We start from the raw sequence: 18,095 nt of genomic DNA on the forward strand, positions 1-18,095 counted from the left end.
TTTTCAAGCAAAAACATACATGAGAGGTGCTTGAATTACTTGAAAATTCTCTCCCTTTTTACTGTCTCAACCCAAAGCACCCTGAGTCACTACCTGTCTGGGGAAATGGATCTCCTGGACCTTTGGACAGATTCTTGAACAAATATCCAAGGAGTGAGGACGTGCAAACAGCTGGCTTAGGCAAATGAGCATTAAGAAAAATCTTTAATGAGGCATCATCATTAACTTTGAATTCTGTAATGGTAAAGCATTTAGGAACTCAGCTCTGCAGCACAACGAAGCCCACAGTATAGCATATCTAACAATTTTATCTCTCTTTTCACATAGCTTCTCCACACAGATCCCCATTTTCTCCAGGGTATCTGTTATATTGAATGATTTCTTTTGCGCCTTATATCTGATCCTATATAGAAGAAATCTCTCCTTCATTGCCTTGCTATAATTGTCTATGCTCTCTATTTCAAAGATAAACACATTTAGTCATCGGTTTCGGGAAACACTGCATTTAATAAGTAAGCTCATTTTCCCTAAGTCACATAAGTCACATTTTCCCTATGATCACAAGAGCATAAAACTTGCTTTGTATGATCATTCATGCTCACAAAATTCAGTCACAAAATGCTTGAACATAGCAAATACCAAACGAGTGGAGACAAAGTCCCTACAAACTCTCATTTACTTTCAGAAAAATATTGTCAGAAATGCTTTGTGCTACAACTTCCATCGTTGCATGAATATAAATTACTAGAACTGAGCACATTTTAATTGAATTTGCTTTTTACAGTGACTGTTCTTTGTTTATTATGTTTCCCTCAACTTGTAAAATGAGAGTTTGTGTGAACACATTATAGGCCCTATGAGCACAAAATTCTTCTGCATGCATTGCAGAAGCTGAAAGAAAACATCAATATAAGTGGTAATGGCCACAAATAGAAATTTTCAGGTCTTATTTTTACTGACCTTTTTTGACTATGGAGCCCCCATAGAGATACCAACCTCTCTAAGACATTATTCTGTAGCCAAACTGTCACTCATTGACTTGGAAATCTGTGGGCTCCAGAACCTTCATTTAGAGGTTGAAACAATACAACATTGAGCTGTAAGATACACTGTTAATTCTTAAATGTGTGTGTCAGAAATCCACTGATGTTCTGCACTTGTTAATTCAGTTCCTACTGAGAAAAAAAATAAATACACTTTTCCAGCAAATCACTGCAAGAAAAAATCAAATACTTAGCTTATAAAAGAGTATCACTTATTGATTCCTCTCTGAGTTGGATTATCTTATTTACTATTCTGTATTCAGGTCTAACTGCCTTCAGACATTAAATATACTTGTAAAAAAAGGAGGCTACAGATTTGTCTTACCATTTGATTGCATTAACTGCACATTAATAGTTGAAGAGCAAGATATCCCCCATCCTGCATGCCAGGCAACAACCAATTGTGAGCTGCCTCTGGGCTCAGTGACCTAGAAACCAAGAATAAGGCTCATAAAAATCAGATGCTGAAGAACAACATCAGGGACAGCCCTAGAAAGGGGATGATAAATCATTTGACAAGGCCATAAGATGTAAGTCTTTCTGAAATAAAAGAAGATAATTCTTTAAAATATTTTCAAGCTGCAGCTTTTTCTGTCATTTTTGGCTCTTTGAACATTCTCAGAGACCTCATCCTGTGCACAAGAACACACTGAATGTCACGTTTTTCACTACAGGATTAGGCATTTTACACCCCTTCTCTTAACTCATCTTCTTTCATTCACACTACCAGGAATGACAGTTGTTAACGCACAAAATCCATGAGAAAATAAAGATTGTGTACAACAGTACACAGAAGAAAGACACATAGCTGTTTTGATTCAAGACATCATAAGTAGTTCACGATGCAGTTTTCAAAAGTGAGAGTTTTGAGTACAGAAATAGGCATACTCGTATTAAAAGAGTATCAATCTGGAAAACAGAGAAAGAAACTTACTTGACTATGAGAAACTGGATTCTAACTTTCACATAAAATCCTGCTGGTATTAACCAGTTTCATCCTCTGAGCTGGGCCAGTTAGAATAACAGTGTCCTTAGCACATGACTTACAGCAGTCATGAAGCTTAACTAAACTAAATCAGAAAAATGGTACCATTTTGGTTCATAGTTCAGAAAGAGGCATTTCTGCAAATACACAGGGAACCCAAGGAGATTTATTTGGAGCTGTGGAATGTTTAAAACTCTGACAAAGGCTTATTTCTTGGCTGGTTTGGCATTTTTGCAGGCGGGAGGTGTTTTGTGATTCCAAATTTGTATGCAATATTAGATAAGAGACCAAGAACGAATGAGGTATTATGTCAGTACATTGTGTAGGTACTTACTGCTAATGGATTATCTCTTTACTGTTAATTGCTCAGAGCTTTTTAATCATGGATCATAGTTAGTACTGTTAAAATCTAAAAAATAATAGCTAACTGATATAGGACACAGAAATGATGTGATAACTACAACAGCATTACTTCCCAATGAGAAAAGCTAAGCAGACACATCTCATAATGTTTTAGATGTTTCACAAGCAGTGGTAGCAATTATGCTCCTTACCAGAAACCATAGGCACAACTCAGGATCCTCCTGTGCTGGGTGCTGCAGAAGCACAGAATAAAATGAATTAAGTCATTCTCACACAGAAGGCAAAACATAGCAAAGGCAGTTTTATATCAGATGTTAGCCATGCACATGTGTCTTTTCACGTCTGTGTATGCAAAAAAAACACAGGCAAGAAATACCCAAGGTTTTGATTCTTTCATTTTTAACAGCTTAACATACCAATTAGGTAGGAAGAAACCTCAGGTTTCTTCCTCACAGGCTTCTGGCACTTTCTCAGTGTGATTCACATTTCTCACTGGCATGTGCTGCCCTCAGCCTGAAAGAATCGAGTAAATTAAGCCATTTTTAAAATCCCTTCTTTCATGCCTTTTTCCTGTGTGCTTTGCTTCTATCCTACCCAGAACAACCTTTGCACCACAGGAGGTAAGCAGATAAAGGCAGCTATGGCAAGGTGCTGGATAAAGACTCCAGCTGTCCCAGGAGATCTGTTTTCCTCCTCTCACACCACCTTCATCAGGGAAGGTTTCAACTATAGAAACACAACAAGTACTTGCCACCATCCCCTGACATCTTTGTGATTCACACTTTCATCTCCTTAACAGTTAAATTTCCACTTCCTGGAATTTTTTAACATAGACACTACTGCCTTTGAGTAAGATGGAGTGGGAAGGCACCCCACAAGCTGAACTTCATTTCTCCTTGTCTGAGCCACCTCAAATTTAAAATAAATGTATGCAAACAAGAGGAAATTGGTAACAAGTGTAGCTACTTTGTCTGGTTTTCAGTAATTCTTTTAATTGTAATTGTTCTGTGTCCCAGCCTGTTTAGCATCAGTTCCATGCCAGTGGTTGAGAAGGATAATGAAAAAGATCAGGTCTGGCTTTCTAACCCAGTACAGGCAAGAATTAGGTCTCTGGAAAGAAACCCAATGTTTCCTAGCTGACATACTGGCTTTTTAACTGGTAATGACATGGGTGAAAGAGGGGAAAGCAGAAGGAAGAAATGGAATGAAGGGCCCCTTCCTCTTCACTTCTTTCTTCATCTCCTGGCTTCTATACCATCACAAACAGAAGTGTTTGCATTTCATGGGTGGGTTTGCCATGTGTTAGTTCTGTCTTGAAAAAAATCAGCAAGTGTACAGGGTTTTCAGAAGCAGATTGTTTCAGATTTTCAGCTTGTTTTGCAGACAAAAGAATCAAAATCATTTGAAAGGAGGTCAATAGGAGTTAAGTATATAATCCGTTTAGGATTTAGCAAATCCTACACAGACCTTTTTTGCATTTCTAGGCACCTAACTACCTCCGCAAACTGGACCCTCTAGAAATTTCTGAAGTTTGGATGATAAAGAGAATCAAAACACTGATTCATCCAGGTTTCTTTCACTGCTCCTGGCACTGCAGAAAATGTCCCACCGGACTGGAGTGTCTGATGGGTTGTTGTGGGGAAAACTCAAGGAGACAGAAAGGATGCAGAGAGTAAGTTGTTTTTAATGAAGAAGCTGAAGCACCTGTTTCGTTCTGCACATGTAGGATATGATTGGCTATAGCAGAGTATCATAATGTAAATGAAAGAAAGGTTTTGTAAGACATACTATAGAAATAGGATGTTGTCATCAGTTTTAGTGATTTCACAGTTTCAGCAAATCTTCTTAGAAGATATTTGACTTGGTCAATGTATTTGAAGAAAAAATCATCTGGCCAAAATAATAGCAATTTTCTACGTAAGAATTGCTAAGGTACACTGCTGACAGCTGTTAATTACAGATGGCACTATCATAATAGCTGTGACAGCATGACAGTAAGCTATGACAGTAGCTTAGCAGCTATGACAGCACAACTAGGAAGGCAGTAATCACATTACAGGACATATAGGATGACAACAGTAGCGATTCTGCAAGAGCCTGACCTCTGGTCCAGGGAAGGTTATGAAGCAGATCATCTTGAGTGCCATCACTCAGAATTAACAGGACAACCACATAATTAGTCCAAGTCAGCATGGGTTTATGAAAGCCAGGTCCTGCTTGACTAACCTGATTTTCTACAAGGTGGCTTGCTTAGTGGATGAGGGAAGGCTGTGGATATTGGCTACCTAGACTTTAGTAAAGCCTTTGACACCATTCACCACAGCATTCCTCTAGAGAAACTGGCTGCTTATGGCTTGGACAGGTGTACTGTTCTCTGGGTAAAAGACTGGCTGAATGGGCAGGCCCAAAGAGTGGTGGTGAATGGAGTTAAATCCATTGGCAGCTGGTCATGGGAGGAGTTCCCTAGGACTCGGTGCTGGGGCCAGTTCTGTTTAATATTTTTATGAAAGATCTGGATGAGGGGATTGAGTGCACCCTCAGTGAATTTGCAGACAACACCAAGATGGGTGGGAGTGTTGATCTACTGGAGAGTAGGAAGGCTCTACAGAGGGATCTGTGCAGGCTGGACTGGTGGGCCAAGGCCAATTGAATGAGGTTCAACAAGAGCACTGGTAAGGATGCACCTCAAATCTTGTGTTCAGTTTTGGGCTCCTCACTGTAAGAAAGACATTGAGGTGCTGCAGCATGTCCCAAGAATACCAGTGAAGCTGGTGACAGGTCTAGAGAGCAAGTCTTAGGAGGAGAAGCTGAGGGAACTGGGGCTGTTTAGCCTGGAGAAAAGGAGGCTCGGGGGAGGCCTTCTTGCTCTCTACAACTACCTGAAAGTGGTTGTAATGAGGTGATTGTTAGTCTTAAGTAACAACCAATTGGACAAGAAGAAATGGCATCAGGTTGCACCAGTGGAGGTTTAGATTGGGTATTAGGAAAAAAATCTACAGCAAAAGGGTTGTCAAGCACTGGAACAAGTTGCCCCAGGAAGTGGTTGAGTCACCATCCTTGGAGGGATTTAGAAGGGACCATTACATGGTCTAGGGGTAGACTTGGCAGTGGTCAGTTAACAGTTGCACTCGGTGATCTTAAAGGTCTTTTCCAAGCTAAACATTTCTATGATTCCAGTCCAAAATAAAAACATTTCCACACATTAAGGTCCTTTCCAACCCTAGCTATTCTATGATTCTATGTCTTCTAAATATTAAAGACCCTTGTACTAAGAAGTTAGTTAATAAAAAGAGATTTAGTTGCTAAAGTGCATCAATCCCCCAAAAAGCTGATGAAATCACACTCCCTGAACCAATGTGCCACTCCAGAGGGCTGTTATGACCTGCTCTTTAAACAATCAGCATCTCCCTCAGTTAAGTCAAAAAAGATCAGCATCAAGCCCCCCATTCTGGGTACCCATAGCCCAGATTTAAAAGAGTAAGAGGAAGGTGCCCATTTCTTCATAATCCAGGTGAACAGACAGGTGTACAGCAAGCCCTTTTTTTTTCTCTTAGGACCATATCCATGAAGACATTAAGCAGCCCTAAGCTGCTCCAAAATCTGGGAAGGGTCGTTTCCATTACATGGAGGTGAAGCACAGGAGGAAAAAGCTGCAGTTACTCCTGTCCTGCCAGTCCTCCTGTTGGTTGAGCATCCTATTTTTAAGCTTGACAGGTACCTTCTGTCCTCCCATGAAGGCTCGTGCTTTATCAGAGGATAGTGATCAGAACCTATGTAAAGGTTTTTTTAGGATGGATGTTGAGCAGAACTGCAGGTCCAAAGCTTGGGCTGGTGAGACCCTGCAGCCTGGTAAAGGTGCACCAATTTGAGATCCCAGCCTGACTGCAGTCCTTGTCTCTGAGGGGCTGTAGTTTATAACATGCAAGCAAAATGAGTCATTTGATACCTTCAGCTGCAGGTTCAAAAATTATAGTGCGTGAAGTTTTTTTCTCGGGTAAGATTAAAATGTGTAAATTCTGCTGCCCCACCCACACACACGCAGTGGAATGTCGATCAGAAGACAAAAATATTGTTAAAATGGGTATTTTCACTGTGCACTGAAATTGCCTTGAAGAGTGATTTATGTTTTATTTCATCCTTCCACACACACACAAAAAAACAAGTTTCCATTATTTAAAATTCCTTTTAACTTTGTACACATAAAAAGCTCACTCTCCTTGCTTCTTGCACACCGATAGAGGCATATAATTTAACATACACTTGACATTTTTGAATGATGAAAGGCAACTGAAATGGGTCAGAAAGGGATCACAATTATTTTGAGCAGTGCCTCCATGGTATCTGACTGAATAAGCATGGCTACTTTTAACAATACATCTTTCTTTGCAGTATTCTACCCAGAAAAGGAATCTCAGCTTTTAGTTGGTCCCTTAATACTCTATAATTGACCTGACCAGCACTTGGGTCAGAGAGCAAAAATTAGGGCAAATGCAATATGAACAAAACCCTGTAATTTGTTTGGTTCATTTTTTATTTTTGCATGGTAACATTCAATAAGACCCTGTAGCCTGTCAAACCTTCCTTGTTTTTCAGATATTTGCCATCATGTATCCTTAATTATTGCTCTGAAGTGAAAAAAGAAGCCACAGTAGGAGCTGCATGTCAAGGAAAACATCTCCCATTTCTTGGCAACACTAAAGCATCCGGATTTTGCTATGGACTCAGTTGCTTCTATATTTGCCAGTAAAGCGAACAGCACTTTCTCCTTGGTAACGATTGTAGTGGGTTAGTGTGGCAAGGTTTTGGTAAACGGGGGGGGGGCTACAGGGTTGGCTTCTGTAAGAAGCTGCCGGAAGCTTCCCCAGTGTCCAACAAAGGCCAATGCCAGCTGGCTCCAACATGGACCCACTGCAGGCCAAGGCCTAGCCCAACAGAGATGGTAGTAGCACCTCTAGGGTAATGTATTTAAGAAAGGGAAATCAGTGCTGCACAGCTGGAAGGGAGGAATGAAGTAATTGGTGAGTGATCTCCCCATCCTTATCTTGACCCATGAGCATTTTATTATACTTTCTCTCCCCTGCCTGGCTGAGGAGTGGGAGTGATACAGTGCCTTGGTGGTCACCTGATGTCCAGCCAAGGGAACGATCGACTCCTAATTTAGCCCAAACATTTTTTTGCTTCTAAGTCCTTCCCAGAGGTTTGTGGTAGTCTGTTGATAACTAAAGTCCAGTGGCATAAAGGTCCAAATTTCTACAGCATCAACATAGCAATATGCCATCAGGATGCTTGATTGTTTTTTGGTTGAATAGCAACAAAACAGTTACAAACTGCTTATGCTCTGGATTTGGCACCCCTTGGGAAAACAAACAAACAAACATGTTATAAATGGATAAAGGAAATATTCACCCCAATGATGGTAACATTTCTTCTTTTCCATGTATGTTGTCTTTACAACCTAATAAGAAAGACTGCTCTTTCAGGAGCAAGTTTCATGCAAGGCCGTGTTTTGCCAACACCCATTCCTTATAAATAAGATCATCACAATAATAAAGAATTTCATATTGCTCACATGCAACACAGGGAGAGGTCCTCATAGAGTGAAAGGGGTTTATCTTCAACAAAGGAAATAGAGGCATAAACATTTTTTTTTGCTGCCAGCACTTAATCAGATAAACTTTCTAGCAACAAGTTTTGAAAGAAAAACCACTATTTTAAAAGTTTGCCAAAAAAGCAAGGGCAAGCATAGCAGCTAATTCAGCTCTCCACCCCTGCCTTTGCACAAAGTTTCTACTGAACTTGAACATTATTAATCATTCATGTGATTGTTAGCTTCTACATGGAGTGTTTGTATTTTTCCTATCAATATGTGCATAAAATTGCCTTATTAATGCTCATATACATGTTTATTATGGGAAGGGAGAGACTGTTTACACTGTACTTCTAATTCAGCTAAACCAAATTCCAGACTTCTTTTGACAAGGAAAAAAAGGAAAACCAAAAAAACAATGAAAACAAAAACTAAAACAAAACCTACAAGCATTTTAGTCCTCAAAATTTTAGAAATGTTTTGAGTAAACATATTGTGTGATCTTGAGCATTAGAATCACAGGGCTACCTAAAGGTTGTTTAATATCTTTGCAAACCATAATTCCTTTGGGCATGGAAATCAATATATTTTGTCAACATTATAAACACTTATAAACATTTAACCAATTCTTTTAAGGCTGAAATAGTATGAGTAGGAGAGAACATCTCTGGGAGCTTTAAGAGTTCTACATATTCTGCGTCTTTAAAAATAATAATTAAATCATATTCTGTTTACTTAGATCCCTAATACTGAAAAACATTTTGGGGTTTATATAATATTAAAATTTTAAAACACTTAAGTAGTATGAGAACCCATACACAGATTTCAAGAGTGAAATGGAGAATTTATGTCTTTTCAAAATTTTTGTCTGAAACTCAAATTTATAGGTAAACTGCTTTGACTACAGGCTATACACAGATATTGCTACTTACTAACTGCTAGTTGCTTTCCTTCTCAATCCTGCCAACTGAGTGCAGTTCACATTATGACATGGATTAAAAAGCCATGTTCCACTGCCTGTAATGAAAAATGTATTAAAGTTTTAATAAAAGTTAAAAGTAATACTTTATAGAATCTCATAAGAAATATTTGTATCATGTCTAAAAGAAATAATTGCACTGCTGGTTTAATGGAACGGAAGATTTTTCATTTTAATTAACTCACTAAGATGATATTCAACAAACTTAAATTATAAGAATGTTAATTTTAAACTAAAATAGTGTCCCCAGCATCTGGAGCACATTTCAAGGCTGCAATGAGGCTAACCGAGTAAACAACCTAATTCTTTCTGATATATGCAATTTGATTATGGATTTAAGAAGCAACAAATATATGGTTCACATAAAACTGTTCTTTTCAGCTAGAGAAGAAAGTAATGAAGTTCAGTTTAACACTATTGAATAAACATTTATGCCCACATAAGAGGACAGATGATGAAAAAGAAAAAGGAAATATTCCTTTCATTATTCCCCAAAACAGACGTGATGATCACTTTAAAACATTTCTGGATTTACCTGACATGCATCTATTGTCTGGGAAAGCACATATATTGCAAGCATCATTAGCTCTATTCACTGTTTTCATAGAACCTATTAGCATTAAGTTATTCTGTTGTTCCTCTAGTGCTATTTTGAGAGAAAAAGTACTTGCCTTTTTTACACATTTATACTGGAGTCTTTTTAAAACAAAAGCTGTTAAGGCAATTGTATAGAGTACTACGCATTAACACAACATTTCTGGGCAGCATTTGGAGATAGTTTAGTAAAAGTTTTAAACCTGCCCTCCTGTCTTATCCCACTTCCTCCAGCAAGTACTGAAGGAGTAACACCAAACCCAAAAACATAGCAGAGGAAATGGTGTGGAGAAGACTTTGTGAGTCTGCATACTGGGGTGGCAGTAGCTGGAGGTAAGGTCCCCTGCATGGGCCAGAGCAGAGTTGGAGCTGGAGACCTTGCCCAGCTCTGCTCTGAAACCACCACAACACTCAGCTGCAGCATTACATGACTTTGATTAGTTTTCCATAACTTCAGTGCTTTCAGTATATATGTAGCCCAAATGCACAATCTGGGCTCTGTCTGTCATCAAAAGCATGAGATAAGGACATGAGGGGGCAAATAATGATGTCAAGAAGATGCTTTAGGCTGGCTGAGCAACACTCACACCCTGACAACCCACAAGGGTGGAAAGACTTGTCTTGCACTGTTGAAGCTGCCAGTAGCATCTGATGTGGCTGCTCCTTGATCTTTCTCTCAGCTGTCAGTTTCAACCTGACACGGTCAGTGGGGTAGCCAGGTTATGTACTGGTGAACAGTGTTAACCTAATTCTGTGTACAGTAGTGTAGCATCTGGTGGGTTTATTTGCTGCTTTCCAAACGAGTGTGATTGAAATGAGATAGGGCAATGTCTTGTTATTTTATGATTTTGAAATGGATCACTACACCACTGGCAAAAATAATAACATTCTGACACATCTAGTAATGTCAGCCCTGTTAGATCACCATGTGTGGCTACCCTGCAGTTCTCTCATCTAACTGAAGCTTCTTGCTCTGCCAAAACCAGGATGCTGAGGGAGAATCCACTGTGGAGCCTCTCCTATTCTACTGACATCTCAGGAGCTGTTAACCAGCTCCCATCCTGACTTCAAAATATATGTGTGTAAGTAGCCCAATCTTCAAATACAGACAATAAGCAAGCAGCTCTTCGCTGTGTGTTAATCACCAGTATATATTCAAGGAAGCTGGCTGGTACCCAGCCAGTTATCTGGAAAGATGTCCTCTCTGATGCTGTATCAAAACCTGCAGACTGGAGAGCGGATCCAGGCTGAGGTGTGCACACTGACCATATGCATGGGAATGACCCAAGCAGAGATCAATCCTCTTCCCTCTTGTGCTATCCCTGCTAAATTGCTTCTGTAGCAGGAACCTGGATACCTGGATCAGAAAGGTGCTATGGATATCTCAGCAATACACCCAGTTTGGAGCACCAGGACAGCAGGGTGAGCTGAAGCATGCTGTTGCTACACAGTCCAGATGTAATCTGGTCACTTCTAGAGTACCAGAATATGACTATTAATCTCTCAGATGTGCTGTGTCCTCAAAATACAAGTGGATAAGGTAGCAGCTTTCACTCTGGGAACACTAAAAGTAAAGCCAACCATCTGTCCTAGATACCTTAAAGAAAATGCGATAAATTTTCCAGCCCTTCAATTCCTTAGCTCAGGTACATGTGTCTTCTTGAAGAGGCAACTCTAGTTCTTGTTTCACAACCTGTTCCTGGGTAACATTTTGAGTGGGAATCTATGAATCACACACTGCAAAATGTTGGTCCTGCCTTGTCCTACATTTATAAACTAATACATAGTTCTCAGGGCTAATGTTCATCCTGAGAAGAAGGAGACTGCAGATTTTTAAAGATAAAATACATTTTCAAGGTGTTGATTTTTTTAACTGCTGTTTCCTATCTTTTCCACCTCCTGAGGTATCCCAGAGAGCTATATATAGTTATAGCAGATGATACATTTCATCAGGAGAGGTGACAGAAATGAAAACCACACCTAGACACTTCAGAGCTGCAGAAAAATGAAATCAAGCTCATTCCATAAATTTCCCTCCTAGAAGACACCTCTATTAAAACGTAGAATTGAGGCCATGACTTACTGAGGAAAAGGCAATGAAATGTGGAAGTTATCATAAATCGAGAGACATAAAAGTCTTGGAAATACATAGTAAGAACAAAGTTCAAACCTTTTTAATACCTTTATCATGGTTGATGTACTTTACAAAGTCTGATTTGCAAAATGTGTAACTCCAAACTTATTTCTGTGAAGCTCTTGGAGACTGTCCTGGTAAATAAGATTTTCAGCTGTTATGCAAAATGGCTTGCACAATAATAAATATAATTTTACAAATATTTAGTCAAACCCTAGCATAGATCTAAAGGGAATACTAGTCACATGATCATATCCTGTGGCTGGATATATGGAAGTCAACACATATTTGAAAGTAACTACTATTATTTTGATTAATGCAGAATACGTCTTCCTTTTACTATGGTAGTGAATAATACATATATAACTGGTAAGACAATGCTTCATAAAATGCACATAATGATGGAAATACTTGTTATTTTATTGAAATTCTAAGACTTTACCACGAAGGGCAAAAACCAAATAGTTTATATTTGTACAGCTTGTGTTCAGGCAATTCTGTCATCACAATTACCTCTCTCCGAGTTGCCACTAAGGCTGGTTTCATGGGAACCGTCCTTGCAAGACTCATCCTTTCCTGGCAGCAAAGCACAGGGAAAGTCCAGGGGCTAAAAAAGCCAGTGGGGGGGTCCCACCACTTTTGCTATCATGTCTATGTGCTCCCCCACTAACAATCTCATGTAGCAACTAAACAGATTAATACCAGGCACTATTACAAGTATGACAGCTAACCTTTGCTTTTATAATTACCTTCCATTTGCTTTTTGCATTATGTCTTCTGTTACACAATCTTACATGATTTCCCTGATAAAAACATGACAAGTCATTGTTCTGAATTAGCCATTGTGCTATAAATCACAAATTTTATCAGTTGTGATATTTTGACTACCTAAGCCCTCCCTAAAAAACATTTAAGACTTCTCATCTCCTGGTGACACATGCTTGTGAAATGTCAGCATTTCCAGCATTTGATCACATTGTGAGAGGGGTTGTCTTGATAAGCGCTGGAACTCATCAGTCACTGAGGGTGTCAGCTAACATCTCCCAGCATCATTATTTCTATTTCATGTGAAATTCCATGGTAACGAGTCTTTAAACAGTGGCAGCAGGGAGGTGGAATGATGTATTCTGTAATTTAAAAACTATGTAAAATGGGACAAGTTGTAGAGTATTCAAGGGAATATTCTCATCTCAGTGCACTAGGCTAGAGCAGCTCTTCTGTTAGCTCAGGGGAACACAGAATGCACTGGGCTGAAAATGCAGCATTTGAATAATGCAGACATTCTCAGCTGAAAGCCAAAGGGCACCAGAAAGACTTGAAAGCAGAAGACACTCACTTCATTGCTTGTGGCACTACATGTTACAGTAGTGCCAGCATGTGCTGCCAGCAGGGCAAAGGCACAGGTCTACGGAGACCTCAAAGAGCAAGCGTCAGTGGCTGGTGGGCTGGGGTGTCAGTTTCCTCTTCTCCAGGCTCATCCTGCTGCACTCCACCTCTGGAGGTGTTAAGTGAGGATGGGCTGCAAAGCCAAAGTAATTTTAGCTACATCCCACTGGCCAGCTTCAAAATAGTAAAATCTGAGCCCAGCATAAACCTACCGTTTCTAAATTGTGAAAGTATTTGCTGTCAGCCTTCATGTTCAACAGCTTGCCAATCAAGGTGGTCAAAACAGTCATCATTCAAATTAGTGAGGGCGGAAATGTCATCAAAAGAGTTGTGTTTCTGATAAAAATGTCAAAACAGGAAAATGGCAGTTAATGGATATTGAAAATTTCTATGACAAAACCACAGTTTCCAGCTCTAACTGGTAGTGATTGTATGCATGCAGCATAAGTTGTTGAATCATATCCAGCTGAAATAAACAGATAAATAGAAAAAAATCTAATTAGCCCTAAGTGTATTCTACAGATGTCCATTCAGAATAATCATAGTGATGGGGTTATTAAACAATCTCTCATTAACTCCTTGATTTAAGATATATTAAATATATTGGCAAAGATTCTAAATATATTGGATATATTAAATATATTGGCAAAGCAAACTGAAATGCACTTTTCTGAAGTGCCGTTTTCTCTATTTATTGTGAGTATTAAAGGAAACAATGCATGTGAAATCTTCACATAAGGAAAGGAAATGTTTAATTACATGATGTTTTAGTTTGGACATGCCTTACTGAGTCATTTTTTAAAGCACCGTACAACTTACTATTCATTAGTATTCATGCATTGTTATCTTTCAGGGCTTATGAATATTTCAGCAATATTCTCTGAATGCCTATTATGAACGAAGGTGATTGTGGGAGAAACATCTGTTCAGTTTTGGATGCCCTTGCTCAGAAAAGATATAGTAAAGATTGAAAAACTCCAGAGACACACAACTAAACCAGTGATTTAAGTTGCAATTACTTAGTCTAAATGAAAACCAGAAAGTAAAATCTGATCTGTAAGTGGGTTATTAGGTGACACTCCTCCTCTGAGTGGACCCTCAAAACTTAGAACAAAACCAAGGACAAAAGCAGTGTTAAATCATGAATTAGAAAAGGTGCAGTGTTTGTAAATAAGTCAGTGTAAGAAGGAATTGCAAAGAATAGTCAGTCAAACCTGCCACTCCAGGTCCCTTTTGGTGCAGAATTACCCCCTCCCTTCCTTTTATTAAACCTATTCATGTACTAGGCAGTAGGACCAAGCAAGACTTTCTTGGAAAGGTAACCTACACAGGCTAGCAGATCTACACTTACAGCTTTACAGTTAATCAGTAGAGATAGGAGCTTCACTTTTTCCTTTTTGTTTTTCTTGTCTCCAAAGTGACTATTTGTCATAATAATTAACCAGTGCCCAGAGTCCAGGAGCAAACCATTATTAGTAGACAAATAGCAACTAATAGCAGCATATTCCAGGAAAACCAGGTGAATTTCATATGTTCCTTGGCTCAGTCTAGAAGGAAAATCACAGCTTTCTGCAAAGGCTGCATTGGAAAACCAGGACTCTGAAGGAATTTATCTGGCCTGAAGGTCACAGAGCAGTAAACTCAAAGCAGACTGTATCAGAAGCGAAGAGATGCAGGGCAGGAAAGAAAAGGTAGCAGCTCAGCTAAGTGGGAGAAAATTTTGGATTTCCTACTGTTCCTCAGCTGCACTGCAAGGTTTCAGACTTTCAAGAGTTCAGTTTCTCTCACTAAACGATATGTTGTTTTGTGGCACAATCAGTCCAGGTCTTTTTTTCTGGTTACACTATTACCAAACAAGCTTAAGGAAGCAGCCTATCCTATCGGAAAAGGAATTGCATGCTGTTTCAAAACTTGCAGAAGTGGTGTCAGGGGCATTAAACTGTGTCAGACAAAGTCAGTGAAAATTAAGAGCTCTATGTAGGACGCTCGTGTGAGTTTACAGAGTTTTCTCAATGACATTTTGTTTCTTAAGCATGCGAACTTACGATTGTATGTTCTGGAAAATTCACAAGGGTGGCGAGTATTTGTGATATGAAAACTGCTGAAACTTAGTTGTGCTATTTAATAGCTGCTTTTCTTCTGAGACAGGCAGTAGAAAGATTACAGTCAAAATTTGCTCTTAGTTTCTAAAAAAAAATGAAGGTCTCTGAGGTGCTAATGTTATACATTATAAAATCCTAAGCTAACTCTATAAAGAGAATTTGAAACCAGCATTAGCTGCAGTATTCTTGTTTCCTAAATCAACTACTCTCAGTGATAAATTTTTTCACCAGTTCACAGATGTGCAAATGTCCCCACAGTGCTTTTGACATTCCCAGCCAATCAAGCCTCTCCTGGAGGAATGGCATTCAGAGAAAGGGAAAAATACAGTCTTTTTGGTTGTCAACCTTCTGGCCTCTCTAAGGTGAAAGTCAGAGCCACTTTCTAAGTGGATGGTCATGACATGGGCATCTGTCCTCCAGGAACATTGTCTCAACAACACTTTAAGGAGCACAGGGTAAGCTTTTGCTGCACACATCGCTTCCTGGAAGGATTCTTGACCTACTTCCCAATCAGCACTCACTGTAGAGACATGTTTGAAAACATGCTTTTCCTCCTATTTAGTCATTCCTGAAAGAGATCATACACTGTAAGAAGCAGATCCTAAATGAATCTTCTTGTCCTTTAATAGAAAGTTCCCAAAGCAATACTCTTGTAATAGAAAGAATCCAAATCTTTTTCTACACCTTCCGGTCCAAAATGATCCAGGCTAGAAGGTAAACAGTCCATGCTGAATTAGACCACTGACAAAAATAATTGCTATTCCCATATGATTCCACACGAAAGTTCCTACATGTCAGTCATGTCTTCACTTAAAAATATAGTGACTCTTTCAAAAGGATTAATAAGACACTTGCATCATTTTCATTAAAAGATTCTGTCAGCATCACAGTTTAGTGAAAATTATTATTTTTTCCCAGATTTTTATGCTCAGTAACACTTTTGGTAATGAGATTTTTTTCGATATTTTAGAATTTTCTCTTTTTTGGGGGTAGTTAGAACATTCACCACATTAAGAGAAGGAAAAGTCTGTCTCCCTTGGATGAAGAAAAAGAAAATCCAGTCAAAACAAAGGGAACAATATCTTTCCTTCCTTTGAATTCCAGGTGATACAAGCATGATGTTACTTGACTGCCACTTGCTAAGGTGCAAAATTGTTAATAAACAGAAGAAATAACCTCTGTACTACCCTTGTGTTTCTGCCACTTCATGATCCATTCAAAAAACTTGATACTGAAAACGTAACACTTGGCATATTTGTTTGAAGGCTTTTGCAAAGTAACACTAAGGTAGAAACTTCAGAGGTTCAGCACATCCTCTGGACTTTGAATACTGAGACCATGTTGGACATTGGCTAACACCAGTTTTCCAAGTTCAACTTCAGATATTGATTTTATCTAATAATGCTCCTAACAGTTTTCAGTGATGAATCTGACCCTTTGAGTCTTATCCAGGCTGAACAGTCCCAGTTGTCTCAGCCTCTTCTCATAGGAGAGACAATCCAGCCCTTTCATCTTCTTTACTGGCACTCCACTGGGCTCTCCCTAGTAGCTCCACAATTAAATGTTTCAATCCGAAACAATGCTTTCCACACAAAACTCTAATTTGAAGGCTTCCTTCCCTGTTTTACCAGTCTTTGTTATCAAAGCAGTCATGCAATAGTTTCCTACTGATTTACTAAAGTCCTGGTTCCTCTCTTTCCCCTCCATTCTCCTTTTTTCTCTAATTTCAGATGACCTCTTGCACCAGAGCAAATTGATGAAACACATCAGGACCTGGTAAGGGAAATTTCATTTATTTCCATGCCAGATATTATTTCAAATGTCACAAAGCACCAAGAATGAGGACTCTAACATTTACCCCAAACAGAGCTATGAAGATAAATAGCAAAAAATTGATTTGACATGCAAATTTCCTATATTTTGAAGCAGCAAAGCTATTAAGAACATGAATCAAGGTGTGGAAGACAAAAATATAAGTCAAAACATGAGACAAAAACAAAAATAACCTGGGGCTGGCTTCTGCCAAAAGCCGTGGTCTGTCAGGAGGTAGGCGGCCTTCAGTCTCCTGCCAGCGATTAAACTGCTTAAAAAAGGGGCATTTTCCTTTGCTGATTCAGCAGTCTTGATCCACAGAGAAAAAGTGATGCTTCAGAGTATGCTGCTTTGCAGAAGCCTCCTCCTTTCCTGTACACGGAGCCAGGGAGCAGTGGGGTGCCCTGCCCTGTAATCTTACCGATTCTGGACAATTACCGCTGGGAAGAGGAGCGTGCAGCAGAGGTAATCTATGTTATGCACTGCCATCTACTGTGTCTCTACTCAAACTACGACATGATGTTCAAACCCAGAAAAAAATGGAACTTCAAACAAAATTCTCACTGCATGTCACTCTCATTTGTGCTTCAAGAAGGCATCACATAAACGTATGGAGAACAAATCCAAACTAATGTCCAAATACAAATGGCATGGATGACTACTAAATGTCCCACGTTTTGCAACATGAAGGAGGCTGCCCCTAGTTTTTCATTTTGAGAATGATTTGATTTCTATTATCACATTAATGAGTGATAGCATATATAAATAAACTAGAACAATCTTCAGTGTTGTAAGATGCTGGTGAGAGTATTTGAGTGTCTTGCTCACCTTTACTCATATGAAAATTAATGTTAAGCCCCAAGAGTGAGTCTCAGAAAACACATCAAATACATTTGCTTATATTCCAGCTCAGAATCTCCCAGAGCTATAGCTATACTCTATTTATAGATAACCAGCAAACTGATAATCTAAGGGAGCCACTGGCCTTCTGCAGTGCTAAAAGCAGACCACGGAGTGTTACATGGCAATTGCAGAGTGAGAAAATACATAGACTCAGTGCGGTGCTGGACTTTGTGAAGGGCACATGAGATTTTTTCCAGGAAACCTTGG

The 18,095-nt window shown here is 39.2% G+C and overlaps 1 long non-coding RNA gene across 1 annotated transcript in view; it reads right to left on the reverse strand.

The window, feature by feature from the left end:
• LOC133273417 (uncharacterized) overlaps positions 1-17,401 on the reverse strand; it is a 65,352-nt gene extending 47,951 nt beyond the window's left edge. The window contains exons 1-2 of the long non-coding RNA XR_009744783.1: positions 17,180-17,401; positions 8,911-8,995 (exon numbers count right to left, since the gene is read on the reverse strand). This is a non-coding gene — a long non-coding RNA (uncharacterized LOC133273417). The remainder of the gene's footprint in view (positions 1-8,910; positions 8,996-17,179) is intronic.
• Positions 17,402-18,095: the final 694 nt, after the last annotated feature.

This window comes from Pezoporus flaviventris, unplaced genomic scaffold (assembly GCF_033815535.1).
Source record: "Pezoporus flaviventris isolate CSIRO_AGI_PZ_B2104156 unplaced genomic scaffold, CSIRO_AGI_Pfla_v1 ptg000031l, whole genome shotgun sequence".
Lineage (NCBI taxonomy): Eukaryota > Metazoa > Chordata > Aves > Psittaciformes > Psittacidae > Pezoporus > Pezoporus flaviventris.